General features: G+C 35.7%; 1 protein-coding gene across 1 annotated transcript in view; it reads left to right on the top strand.

Annotated features, from left to right (window-relative positions):
• The window catches only part of LOC104625029 (calcium-activated potassium channel subunit alpha-1-like), a gene marked incomplete at its 3' end in the record, with an annotated part of 300418 nt that overhangs the window by 245813 nt on the left and 41357 nt on the right, over positions 1–13248 (top strand). The window lies entirely within an intron of this gene.

A 13248-nucleotide genomic window follows, 5' to 3' on the forward strand; every position in this document is an offset into this window, starting at 1 on the left:
ACAAGTGGCACAGGGGGACAGGGAATGGGGGTTGCAGTCAGTTCATTGCACATTGTCTTCTGCTGCTCCTTCCCCTTCAAGGGCAGGACTCTCACTCTTCCAGTGCTCCAGCCTGGGGTCCCTCCCACAGGAGACAGTCCTCCATGAACTTCTCCAATGTGAGTCCTTCCCACAGCCTGCAGTTCTTCATGAACTGCTCCAGCCTGGGTCACTTCTTGCTTGCTCCAGCATGGATGTCCTACAGGGTCAGAGATCTGCTCCACCATGGAGCTCCATGGGCTGCAGGGGGACAGCCTGCCTCACCATGGTCTTCACCATGGGCTGCAGGGGAATCTCTGCTCCAACGCCTGGAGCACATTCTCCCCCTCCTTCACTGACCTGGGTGTCTGCAGAGTTATTTTCACGTATTCTCACTCCTCTCTCTGGCTGCAAAAAGCCATATGCACGTTTTTTTCCCCTTCTTAAATATGTTATACCAGAGGCGCTACCACTGTCGCTGACTGGCTTGGCCTTGACCAGTGGCGGTTCCTTCTTGGAGCCAGCTGGCACTATCTGACACAGGGGAAGCTGCTAGCAACTTCTTGCAGAAGCCCCCTCTGCAACCCCCACTGCTACCAAAACCTTGCCACGCAAACCCAGTACAGATATTCTCTCTAGTAAAGTAAAATGAAAGTAAAAATTTGGGAGCTTTTATTCAGGGAAAACTTCCTAAAAATGGCATACTTGGTGAATGCCCTGTCTTTAGACGACATATGAAACTCAGTTTGACAACCATTTCTCCTGAAATACAGGCACTCGTCCCTGAAAACTGAACAGAGTGGTCATCTTAAATGTTTCACATGGAAAGGAAAATAAAACAGAGGATCTTTTATAGTATTATAATATTTTAAACTTGATACAGAAGTGCAAACATGCAAAATATTGATGAATTACTGTTGTATGAAAAGAGATTAATAAATGTATAACCATGTTAGAGTTCATACTATGTACATCAGTGGTTACTAGTATGCCAAAGAAGAAAGCGGTAAAACAGCCAGGAAAAATCACTACAGATCCTCATATGTTTACTATCTTCATCATGTACTTCTTTCATGTATGTAAAATGAAGTAATGGTTTTTGAAGGAGAAAATGTTATACGGTTCCATGTTATGATAGGAAATCAAATAAAAAAAGAAGGTATGTAAATAAAAAACAAGCTTATGCTTAAATGAAAATTGCTGATTTCACTAGCTGTAATGCAATCCCAGATTCTTTGCATTATGTGAATTAAAGGGATGTATTTTCACACTTGAATGTGACATATCAGAGTTTTCCAGAATTTTGAGATTGAAATCATTGGAGATGAAGGCTATCTAAGACCAAAAACTAGAATCACAGGATCTACAGAAAAGGAATATGAAATGCAAAAATAGCAAAACTGCAAAACTTGGGAAGTGAGGCAAAGAGATAATTGTTTCAGATTTGTGAAAGTGACCCTTTGCGAAAGTGACTGCATAATTGACTGACTTACGGTGACACAGCAATCTAACTAACAGTACCAACAGGAATAATGAGAGCGTTTGCCTGTTTAGAAGTTTCTGCTGGATAGTTTTGACAAGATTTATGCCATTTTGCAGGCAGAGTTAAGCATTGTACCTACATTTATTCGTAGGGCTGAAAGGATTTCCATCTCTCTTAATTATACCAATGTCGCTTTTTCTTGATTTCTTGTTTATAGTCCCACTTTACCTGTTTTCTCATGGAATCCTCCGAAGACATTTATCATCTGCAGACGCACAGATTTTTTAATTTTTTTTTTTTATATGTAGTCATCTTAGGAGTAACATATTTACAATCTTTAAGGTTTGCGCTTGCTTCCACTGTGTTTATTCCAAAGGTTTTTCACTTTAGGGAAAAACATCCGTAGTGAAATAATCCACTAATTAAAAAACATGAATTATTGGGGTCCCTGACATAGCTGTAATTTAGATCAACAAATTATTATTCTGAGATGCTGTGATGAAAGAGTTTTTAAGCAAATACTCTGAAGTGTATTAATGAAGATTGTCTATTCCTTTACACCAAATTTACTCTGCCTGTGGAGCTCAAATACTTCAAACACACTTGTAGGTAATACAGTGGCAGGACTGGGAGTGTGAGTGAAGGGGAAAGGAGGGTGTCTGGACCATATTATTTACAGTTTCAGGTTAGATGCCTACTTTTCCTTTTACATAATTTTTGTAATTGAAAGAGATATATTTGTGTGGAGGGTGATTCAGAACACGTAAGTTCTGGTTTGTGCACCAAGTGGAAATAGGAATCGCAGGGAGGTTAGCCTGCTAGCGAGGCAATTGGATAGGCAGTGCAAAAATCATTTAACATGTTTGGACTTCAGTGTACCCCAAAAATTCTTTGCATGTTTTAAGAATTTGATACTGATTAAGCGGGATTAATTTATATGCCTTAAATTTCAAGATCACTTAGGAGCCCAAATAAAAGACATTGTCTGGAATGTATTGTGCATCAGGGTCTTTCCAGTTCATTTCACTATTGAGTCATGTCAGTCAGCTTTCATAGGTGCATCTAAGTATTAGATGGAATGAAAGTCACCAGAATGTGGCTCCCTGTATTCCCAATTTCACAAGAACTGTCCTGGTTTAACTAACTAACGATAAAGTACGTACAAACACACAGTTTAAACAGTATTTAAAACCCACAAACTATCCTAAATAAAAACACACTTTGCCTTCGGAACACAAAATGCTCATAGAAAGATGTGAAGTATAGCAGAGGACGCGTGGTCTGAATGTATATTTTTTTAATGCACTATAGTGGAAAGACAGTTGTGTTTTCTTTTTCTTATGCTAGTTCAGAAATGCCACCATTCAGCTATTGTGTAACTCTTAATGTGTGAAGCCTTCCACTTTCCTCACTTCTCTTGCATTCAGATGTTGAGAAAATGTATATTTATATCTCAAAATGCTGTATATGAATGAAATTTTTAATCAATATTCATACAGGATGTTGTTTCAAATCTAATCTTCCAGCTAGATTACAGTATGCAAACAAAATTCAGTATGCAAGATGGATCAGATTATGTTTTTCCATCAAAAGGTTTCTAGGAATGGTAGGGTGTTCACTGTCTAATGTGCAGCTGAAGGCACAACAGCATTTTAAACCTGCAAAATATCAAATGTTTAGATTTGATAAATCCTTTAGAAAGGATTTCTAGGGTATCATTTTTACTAGCATAGGGTAGCATAAGAAAAGAAAGTACATGAGCACAATACAACTGGCACATGGAATGATCTACATATTACTGAAATACCAGGGGGGGAGTAGAGAAAGGGAAGAAAATTTCAATGAATCTGTAATTTAGTGATATACATTACTTTGGCAGTTGGTATAAAAATTTCTTATGCTTTGACCTAAAAGTGTACGGATACAAACATCAGTGTGTTTTCTGATGTTCATTTGCATCTAGATCCCCTTGACATTTTTCTAACGCTGTTTTGCAAAAGTAGCATTTATACATAAACTAAAGCTATGCTTTATAAAATCACAAATATTTCTTGCACAAGACTATAACAAGAAACTTTCTGATAGTGATAGAAAGGCAATTCTCCACTTCAAGTGCAGGATTCTGTGGAGTGGAGAGAATCTTTCCAAGGGAAGAATGATAACAGAAAGGATGGAGTTTCTGGCTCTTGAGATGTTACGGATAATTTTGACAGTTCATTTTCACAAAATTATTTCAGTGCATCGCCGAGTCTGGAGACTGTCTTTACAGTCTAAATGAAGGCAGACTAAAAATGTCATTGGATGAAAACAAAAAGAATTGCAATGGGAGAAACAATGCCATGGTAAAACTCATTTTTTTAGCACAAAGTCATCGTGATCTGAGTATCATAGCTGAGTTTCAGATTCAGATCTTTGTTTCTTTGGATAGCTTGCAGTCTGCCAAGTTGGAGAGCCCTGCAACAAATTAATATCTTCCAGTTATGTTCAGTAATGATTTACAAAGCACTCTATGCACCACTTAAAAATGTTATTCTATCTTCTGTGATAGCAAAGGCACTTCACATAACTGCACTGCCTTTTATCATGTACTTGTATGCTTGTGAAAAAGGAAATATTGATTTTATGAGCAGACTGTATTGGAATAAATTGCCTTGACAGGATGGTATTGTTAGAGGAAGATTAAACATGTAAAACATGATCTTGGCTTCGCGTTTACAAGGACATGCAAATGAGGAGCAATCAGTCTTAGAATTACAGTGATTTAAATAAAGCCTAATATATGGATTTGGTAGTGCCTCATATTATTGAATCACAGAAATTAAAGCTATAAAAGATCTGTTAAACAATCTATTTCCTTTTCCTGACCATGTGCTTCCAGCAATTTATCTGTTCTACAGTACAAAATTTCAAGCAATAGAAACTGTTTGATTCCTAATACATTCTATTGTCAGGAAGATTTTTTTTCTCCATCATTCTTCTTCCCTGACATCTCCATTAGTCTAGACTGCTGCTGAAGCTGTGCTATTTTTTTCAGAAAATAATTCAAGATTTACAGCGGGGAAAAGACAAACAACAGAACCAGACAGAGACACACGCATAGCATAAAGCAGAAATCTCTTTGTGTGGTGATAAGCGTAGTTATGGAAAAGAGGGGATTCTTTTTTCAGTCCTTGCTCAAATTCTGTCCAGGTCCCCTTACAGACATTTCAAGTAATTTTGGACGAGGCTTGTGGTCTATGTATCAATTCCTGCCCTGAGAAGACTGTTTCCAACATCTCTGGTAGGCATTCGGCTACATTTGTGAGCCGGAGAACGAAATGGGTTTCCATCTGTAGAAAGAGATAGATGGCTTCGGAGAAAAAACTGTGTGTCCTATGAAGATAGTTAAGCTGATGCTGTGAATGCCTCCCGGCCATCCCGCAAGTGTGCTTCAAGATGCAGCTTTAGTTAAAAATCTATGACATGAAAACAACATTTGTTTCAATACCCTATAGACTTTTTTTGACATTGCCTCTGCAGAACAGCTCAGCCTGAAACCGTATTTGAATCTGCAGAACACTTTATTTCTTTTGGAAAACGTATATATGTTAATGGAACTTAGAGCAGTACCGTAGTTATACTGACAGAAAGAAGTGCTCTGATAACTAATTTGTAGGGATACCAGTGTGACAGAGGAATTATGAGTTCCAAAACTTTATAATGCAAACAACTATATTTTGATCCATCCACAGGTCTCAAAAATATCCCTTTATTAACACCTTAAATTTACAATAATTTGCAAGGATTTTCGTTAAGTATTGTGCATTTCTGCCATCTATTGGTGAAAACTTTGAATACACATTCAGATTCTACAATATTTCTTACAAAACTAGTGTATTTTATACAGCTTTAAAGCATTTTTTGTCATTTTACTCACACTATCAGTTATTTTATAGGTAATGGAAGCTAAATTCTGTAAAGCTTCCTAGGAGAATTGTATTTTGTGTATATGTGGATATGCACTACTTTTCTGTGCAGTAACATTCTTTGTACACTTTAAATGCCTTCAAACGGGTGTTAGAATTAATTTCATGAAAATAGTTCTGAATATGTGATCTGCTTGTTGATTTGTCAATAATATGTCATTGAATGGACTGCATCACATTTGTATGATATTGAAGACAATAATTTTTCTTGTTCTTTTCTTCTCTTGTTTCTTTTGTTTCTCTCTCGTTTCTTTTCTTCTTCAACAATCTTTCTTCTCGGTACCTTCATGAGTTTAGTTTTCACAGAGCATGTATGTTTTGACAGGGTGACAGTTACAGTGGTACTTCACAACAGGCTTTTGAGTTGGTATAGTATTAATAGCAAAAGGTAACCTTGTGACAAGTACGTATTTGTCATAACATACATGACCAATTCTTACAAGTATTGTTGCATGCAAGTGTGGAACTATGCTGCTGCTTCTCTCCTCCGCTGATGAGAAGTCAAACAAGTTAGCCAAATCTGGAGCAGAGGAGAAACTCGGAGAGTGTATTAGTCTCAGGTGTCACTAGTTCCTGTTACCTAGCTGACACTCATAGAAACTATGTGCTTGCTTCCCTACAACTCTGAATTCAAGGTAAACTGGGTAATTTAAATCATCTTCTGTTTCCAGTCTATCGCTGTCTGTGAGTGGTAATTAACACTGCATAGAAAATCTACCATAAATTCATTCTGTTTTCTATTCTGCTGTGTTTGGGAGGGGCGATAGGTAGTAGAGTACCTTGATTTTTCCGGGGTGAATGAGTGGCAGGCTGAGCCCAAGAGTAGTTATACTCTCGGAATGTTGAAGAGCTATTGCAAGTTAATGTCATAGCTGATGCCAGTTACATAATAAATTCAAATGAAAGTGTTTCTTGTTTATCTGGCTGCCTGGCTGGCTAGGCTACTTTGACTTGCATCTTTTCTTCTCCCATCTCCTTCTGAGAGGAAAACCTTGATTGAGCAAGAATGCATCTTTAGTGGAAAAAAAAAATCCAGTCTTAAGTTTATAGTTACCTATAAACAAATGTACATAGTTTGTTGCCATCCTGCTTTACACATGATCCCACGCCCTGCTTGTCTCTAGCTTGTTATATTCCTTATCAAGTATTACGTCCTCTAGCATCATTGGTTAACTTTATTAGCATGCATTTTACTTTTCTTCCAGAATATTAATAGAAGTATTAAATAACTTAAGGTCAAGAACACATCCCTGACAAGACTCCCAGGGAAGACATACCAGATTCATTTCAAGGCTTAATGGTTCTTGGTCCATTTAATGAGTGCCATGGCAATGCTGTATAAATTACATCAGTATTTATAGCTTTATCACTCAAACATGACATTTAACGGAAAATCTAATGGGATAGGATGTTTTCCTAAAATGTATACATAAATATAATTCTTTATCTTGACCCCTTAATTACTTTGTAGTAGAATTCTTTATTTTGTCTGAGATCTGATTAATAGGAGTATGGTTATTTCCTTTAAACACGTGGAAATAACATTAACTTTCTTAAATGTTTCTGGAATTTCTATAAACTATATGTGCCAGACTCACTGAAAATCAACATTAAGTAGCCCACAGGATGAGTTTTTAAAACTACTGCATGTGAGTTACCCAGACATGATGACATAAAAATGTCTGGCTTAGTGGATGCATTTATTAGCATTCTCTTTAGTTATGTTAGGAAGGCAGGTATGCCATCATTACATGATAGGCTTTTTGTTAGTTACAAAATCTATATGCGACACTTTTGCCTTTTTGCCATTATTACTGAAGTGCTGCTACTAATAGATTGCTACAATTAAAACATCTTTTATTTGCAATGCAGTAAATCCATGGTTGGTTGACATAGTTCATAAACAATATATTCTGTTTGAAATTTGATGGTTTTAAATACAAAATATATATTACTATTTTGTGCTTTGTGTTTTTGTTGTGGGTTGTGTTTTTTTTTTCATAAACAGCAAGTATAATCAGTATTTTCATTTAAGCAGCCTAACTTTGAATTCCATAATAACTGTTTCCTTATCTGCCAAGATAAAGTCATATAGACAACCCTCCCTTCAATGAAACACTCTCAGCATTTTCTTCTGGTTGTAATATTTGGAACTTCTAAAGTTATATTAATATTCTTCAGCATATGTTTTTCAGATAGACGTTTCCATGATGTAAACCAAACTTTTTTTTCCCACATGTATTAGACAAAGGAACATTAGTAGCTCGACTTTCCATCATGTGATATACCTAAATTGTCTATTATCATCATCAGTTAATGTCCTAGCTAATGTTTCTTCTGGACATTGATCCACAAACATTCATAATCATAGTCTGTCAAATTTAGTGATTCAGACACACAAAATACTATTTTGCTATAGAGGGACTGCTAAATTCTAAGTAGTTTGTAATAACTGATATTAACTTTTTTACTCATATTCATTCAGTCATACTCCCTCTAGGATAATAATGGGATGGTAATATCAAGTATATGGGATTTATGATGAAAAATAAATCACTGCAGTTCCTCTTAATATCCAAACATTCTGCATTTTTTGGTAAGATATTATGTAATTTTCTTTTCTCCATATCTGTTCTTGTCTAATGAAAACATGTTCTCAACATCTGGGTATTACGTGAAAAAATACTTCAATGTTTTCTTTTTACCCTGCTTTTTAGTGTCAGTTTAATTACTTTATGACTGCTCTTGTGTTCTCTGATGGTTTCAGTCATCTTTCTGTGATTAAGTCCCTTCGGCTCAAATGAATGCTACCCAAACTGTACAGTTTTGTCCTTAATAGAACATGGAATAATGCTCTATAAGAAAACTCTTTAACTCAAACTGCTTAGGGAACCCATAATTCACTTATGCTGTCTTCTGGCATTTGTATTCCTTTGAGTGAGGAGCATTTAAAAATGCTACTTGTGTCCAAAATGGTCATTGTATTATCATTAGGCAGATGTTTTCCAACTTTTCCTGAGCTACCTACAGCATGTAACTAACCTGCACGCTTTCCTGAATGGTAATATGGGAGATAAGATTAACTTTTTTTAATTTAACTAGTTGTTTCTTATCTTTAAAAGTCAGCTAAAAACCAGTTGAAAATAAATTTCATGTCTTAGCTCCCAGAGAGTATGTTAAATTGTACAGTACCTTGTAGGTATTCAATCTATTTCTTTTACATTATCTAGTAGTTTTTCCCTCAATATCTTCTTTCACCAATTTCTTGGTAACTGTGGAGTTTTTTTAATACATTGAATCTGAGTAATGTTGTTGCAGACCTTCTCAACTTTCAATTTTCAGTGCTTGTTGTTTACACTATTTTATGCTTCATAAGTAATATGATTAATATCTGCATAAGCCCCAAAACAGAGGTCCTTATACCTAGAACATGCGAATTTGTATTCTGGTAATTTTAACTTAAGTTTTATGATTTCTGCTGACTGTTTTTGAGCTTTATCTCATTTTGTATTTCTAAGCATTTGACTTGTGTTACATGGTTTAAAGGATCTCTTATCTTCTAAGCCCTGGACTAAGTGTACTGAGATGTCCATGTAGCTCTCATTAACTCAGCACCAGTTGTCTAGTGTACTCTGTGGTGCATGAGGCTTCTTTTATGTGCAATTAAGAAAAGATGCATTATGCAGTTTAAGTAATTTAAACAAAAAAAAACAAACAAAAAAACTCAAAAGGTAGCCAAATTCCTCCTGACCTTTTTGCAAGACTGAATTAGTCATATGCAAATCGTGTTGAGACTGGAATTGATATAAACCAATGCAAAGATAGTTGGGATCTCACTAGAAGGATTAGAAGTTAGGAATTCTGCATGAGACGTTAGAAATTTTATATAATGGCTGTTCTTACTGAATATCAGAGCACTCTGAATGAATTTACGTACTCAACTGAGACCGGAGGTTTATATAAACCAGATCATTCATATCCTTTCAATAATCTCTTGGCAATTTCTTCACTCAACTTTATATATATGAATCTAAGAAGAGTCAAAAGAGAATTTAAGATTTTCACTTTTATAATTCCAAACTCAAAAGCATAAGTTTCTTTAATATGTTTATTTAGATACACTGCTTGACTGTCACCCAGGCCAAAACTCCATTGGGATTAAGATTACTTCTTGTTTGTCTATGCTTATCAGTATGAGCAAAATTCTGACCTTCCTGCTTACGTGGCATTTCAGAAGTAAGGGTTGGATGGGTAATGGTTTGTAACAATGCTACATTCTGGCTCAGTCTGTTCCTTGATCCACTATACAATTTTTGCAATTGCAGTAATTTGCCATACAAAGTCAGGTGACATATAGAGAAGGAAAATTTGGGCTATAGAGATAAGTGTTCTTCCAGCTAAAACGTTTAAGACTTTTTCTGAGGTTTAGGACTGCAGGATATTTATATCATCTGGCAGAGTTTCATACAGTATTGACTTAAGAAAACAGTACCTTTCATAGTTTGCTACTTTTTGCCACTTGTTTCACATCAATTTTTTTGAATGCCTAAGGTTCTCTAGTACTTCTGTATTTATAGTGTCCATGCTTACATTATGCAGGGCTTATTCTCGATTCACTGCTGACCCCCACACATTTAGCATTTATTACCCTTGTTATCACCTTCAGCAGTGTTTGGTATCATACTGTCTCAAATTCTAAATAATGCAATAAAAATAGAAACACAGCAGAGAAAATCCAGTCCATAAACGGAAGGACATTTCTCTGCATCACAGAAGTGTCTCTGAAGTTATTGACTCCTCCAAGACTGCTAGCACTGCAGTAGCGTACCTGATGGATTGCCGGAAAGTCTTTGCCAATAGAGCTAATGATATTCAGAGGGCAGTATTTCCTTGCTCTTTATAAGTGCAAGCTTTTGGATCTTTCTGATGCTTTTTCCAGTTTCTTCTGTTCAGAGAACTTTTTAATAGGGAGTAGTGTTAAATAAGCTGCTACTAAACTTTGGAGTGCACTTTTTTCATTCAGGCATTTAGGCTTTTAATTCTTTTTGAAAAAATCAGTACATTGAGTTTGCAGATCTTATACAGGCTTAAGTTAGGTACAAAGCGTTTTGCTCTAAATCTATCTCCCGACCCTACTTCTCTGATTTGGTATGTATAAAGGGATATGAAGTCAAAGAATTAGAATTTTCTTGGTATTTTAGGTTCCAACTATCTAAGCTTATCTTGTCTTCAAAACTGCACAGGCATTTGCCAGAAGTAGGCTTTCTTATGAAATCTCCTTAGTTGCTACATCAGGTCAAAAGCTGAAATACTGGAAAAGCAGCCTATTTGACTTTATCGGCTCTTTTACTGGTTGCTAGTAAAAATATAGCAGATGGTAGAGAAAGATAAAAAATAGAACAATGCATCTTTTAATTTAAAAATAGTGTTTAAACTTAGAAAAATGTGGTTTTTACGTAAGTGAAACTTCTAGTATATAATTTTTTTTTTCTAAAGCCATTTCCTTGTTTCAGTTATAAGTGATTTATACAGTGAAATTATTTTGCCTTCTTGTTAAATCAGCTTCTATAAACTATGACAGAGGGAAGTGTGCTGTACAGGGGCAGGTCTAGTACACAGCATTTTGTTCAGCATTATCCTGTAAGGAGTGCTGTTTTTATTAAAAATAATAATATTGTAACATCACTGTGGAGATTTAGCTGAAAAGAATTGGCCATTTAGTGTCTTAAGTGTCAAGTTCAATTTCAAGAGGTTTTGTATTCAAGTCAGGATATCTGGAGACGATAATCTGCGTAATCAAGAGGAAAATGTTGTAGTCCCTCATAAGCAAAGATGACTGAGAGCAAAATGGTTTAGTCTACTGCATTATGAGATTTCTGAGGTACTCAAAAACTCTTCAGTGGTTATTTCTCCATCATTACCTAGTTACTCTGCTGCTCAGTATGAATTATCTATCAGCTTTATTGTCTTCCTAATTGCCAATTATGTTTTTCTTCCGTCAACTCCTTACTGCGTGGATCATTTTCCTTCAGAGCTGTAAGAGTTCTTGTGTACAGGTGTGCACATGCTGCACTACAGATACTCTGGTTCCCTTCCAATTCCTCTGCATACAGCAGTTAATGCCAATCTTGTTCATCCACGCTGCAGCCGTTTGGTCTTTCGAAGTGTTACGTGCTTGGAGATGTAGAATAATTTTAGTTGATGCTGGACTTAGGAGATGTGGATACATACCTCTGTAGCCTAGGAGAAAGGTCTTTTATTCCGATGAGCTAACCGTAATGTTAGTGGCCAAGTATGGCATTAACGCTGTGTGCTGATGTCATTTTCACATTGTATCAGTTTGCTGGCTTTTACTTAGTTCTGATCTGGGATGCTCTTTGAGGTAAGTCAAGTGAGTCAGTGAAGTTCAAGGATGTAATGCCTCTTAAGCCTTGTGACAGAAGAAGAAATAATCACAGTGGGATAAATATAAAATCCTAATAAGATTTGAATGGCTTTCACAACCTTTGTATTTATTCTTTTTTCAAAATTCAACCTTTGCAACCCTTTCCTATTCGACATCCAACTTCCATAGCTGCTATTGAAATTCTAAATCCTGTAAGGTTTATTACCAATGTTCTGTTATGTAAAGGCTGCTGTAGGTAATGGATGTGATATTATCTAGGAGTTCACTTTTTAATTATGTGCTGAAGTGATTATGTATGTAATAAAATAAAGATAATTGTCATTATGTATTAAAATTTATAATGTATGTATTAAGTTTATATAATTGTTATGTAATTTAATTATTTAAAATTCTTATACTTATTATTAAAGCGTAGTTACTGAAGTTTTAGTGTGGTTAAAACAATGCTAACTCTTAAGAAAAAGTTATTTTTATGGTGGTTAGCTATCAGGCAATATATATCACGATGGCATGGCAGTCAATGAACATCTGAGTCTCTACATGTAAAATATTGCAAGTATAAGATGAGATGGAATAATTTATAAAGAAAACAGTGTGATCCCAGCTTTCATTTTCTATTAAATTCCATATTAACACTGAATTTGGATTCTTCTACATTGTTTCACTTTCCTTCCTTTCCTGGGTAAAGGAGTCACTGTAATCAGTACTGTAAAAACAGAGATATCTAGAAAAATAAAAACAAACCACGATATGTTCATCTGGATTCTCTCATGCTCGCTCTTAACTTGGGAATTCATCTAAATAAAATGATACACAATTTCCTGCAAGGTGGATCGTATAAGAAGTATGTTGCATTCAGTGAAAAACAGTAAACGATGTGTAGGGTTGGAAGAACGGCATCTTCTAGAGAACCACCAGACACCTACCTATCTAGGTACTGGTTCTAATCTACTCTAGTGCATAGAAATTTTCCCTATCTGTTCTTAGTGATTCAGTCACATTGGCCTATCAGTGCGAGCATTTGTGTGCACTTGAAACTCCCTGAGAATCTTCTTCTCAGTAGGCAGATCACAGACAGATTTTTCTGTCTGACATGAATTTGGAGAGAGGAGTTTTAAATGCCACTTCCTTTACTGGATTTATTCTTGATTCAGCCTTGGTGCTGAATTGACACTTGCAGTTTTCAGACTTTGTATTTAAACATGATACAGTACTGAACAGGTGAAGACTACTTTTTAGTACTGGTGTGGGGTGAAATAACAGATACCGATAAGTGTTGTATGGACCTACATGACAGCTGTATTTCCAAAAGGCAGTTAAAACACCAAACTCTCTTATTTCTATGAAATTTTATGCCTAAATTCTAAATCTGACAG

This window comes from Phaethon lepturus, unplaced genomic scaffold (genome assembly GCF_000687285.1).
Source record: "Phaethon lepturus isolate BGI_N335 unplaced genomic scaffold, ASM68728v1 scaffold838, whole genome shotgun sequence".
NCBI lineage: Eukaryota > Metazoa > Chordata > Aves > Phaethontiformes > Phaethontidae > Phaethon > Phaethon lepturus.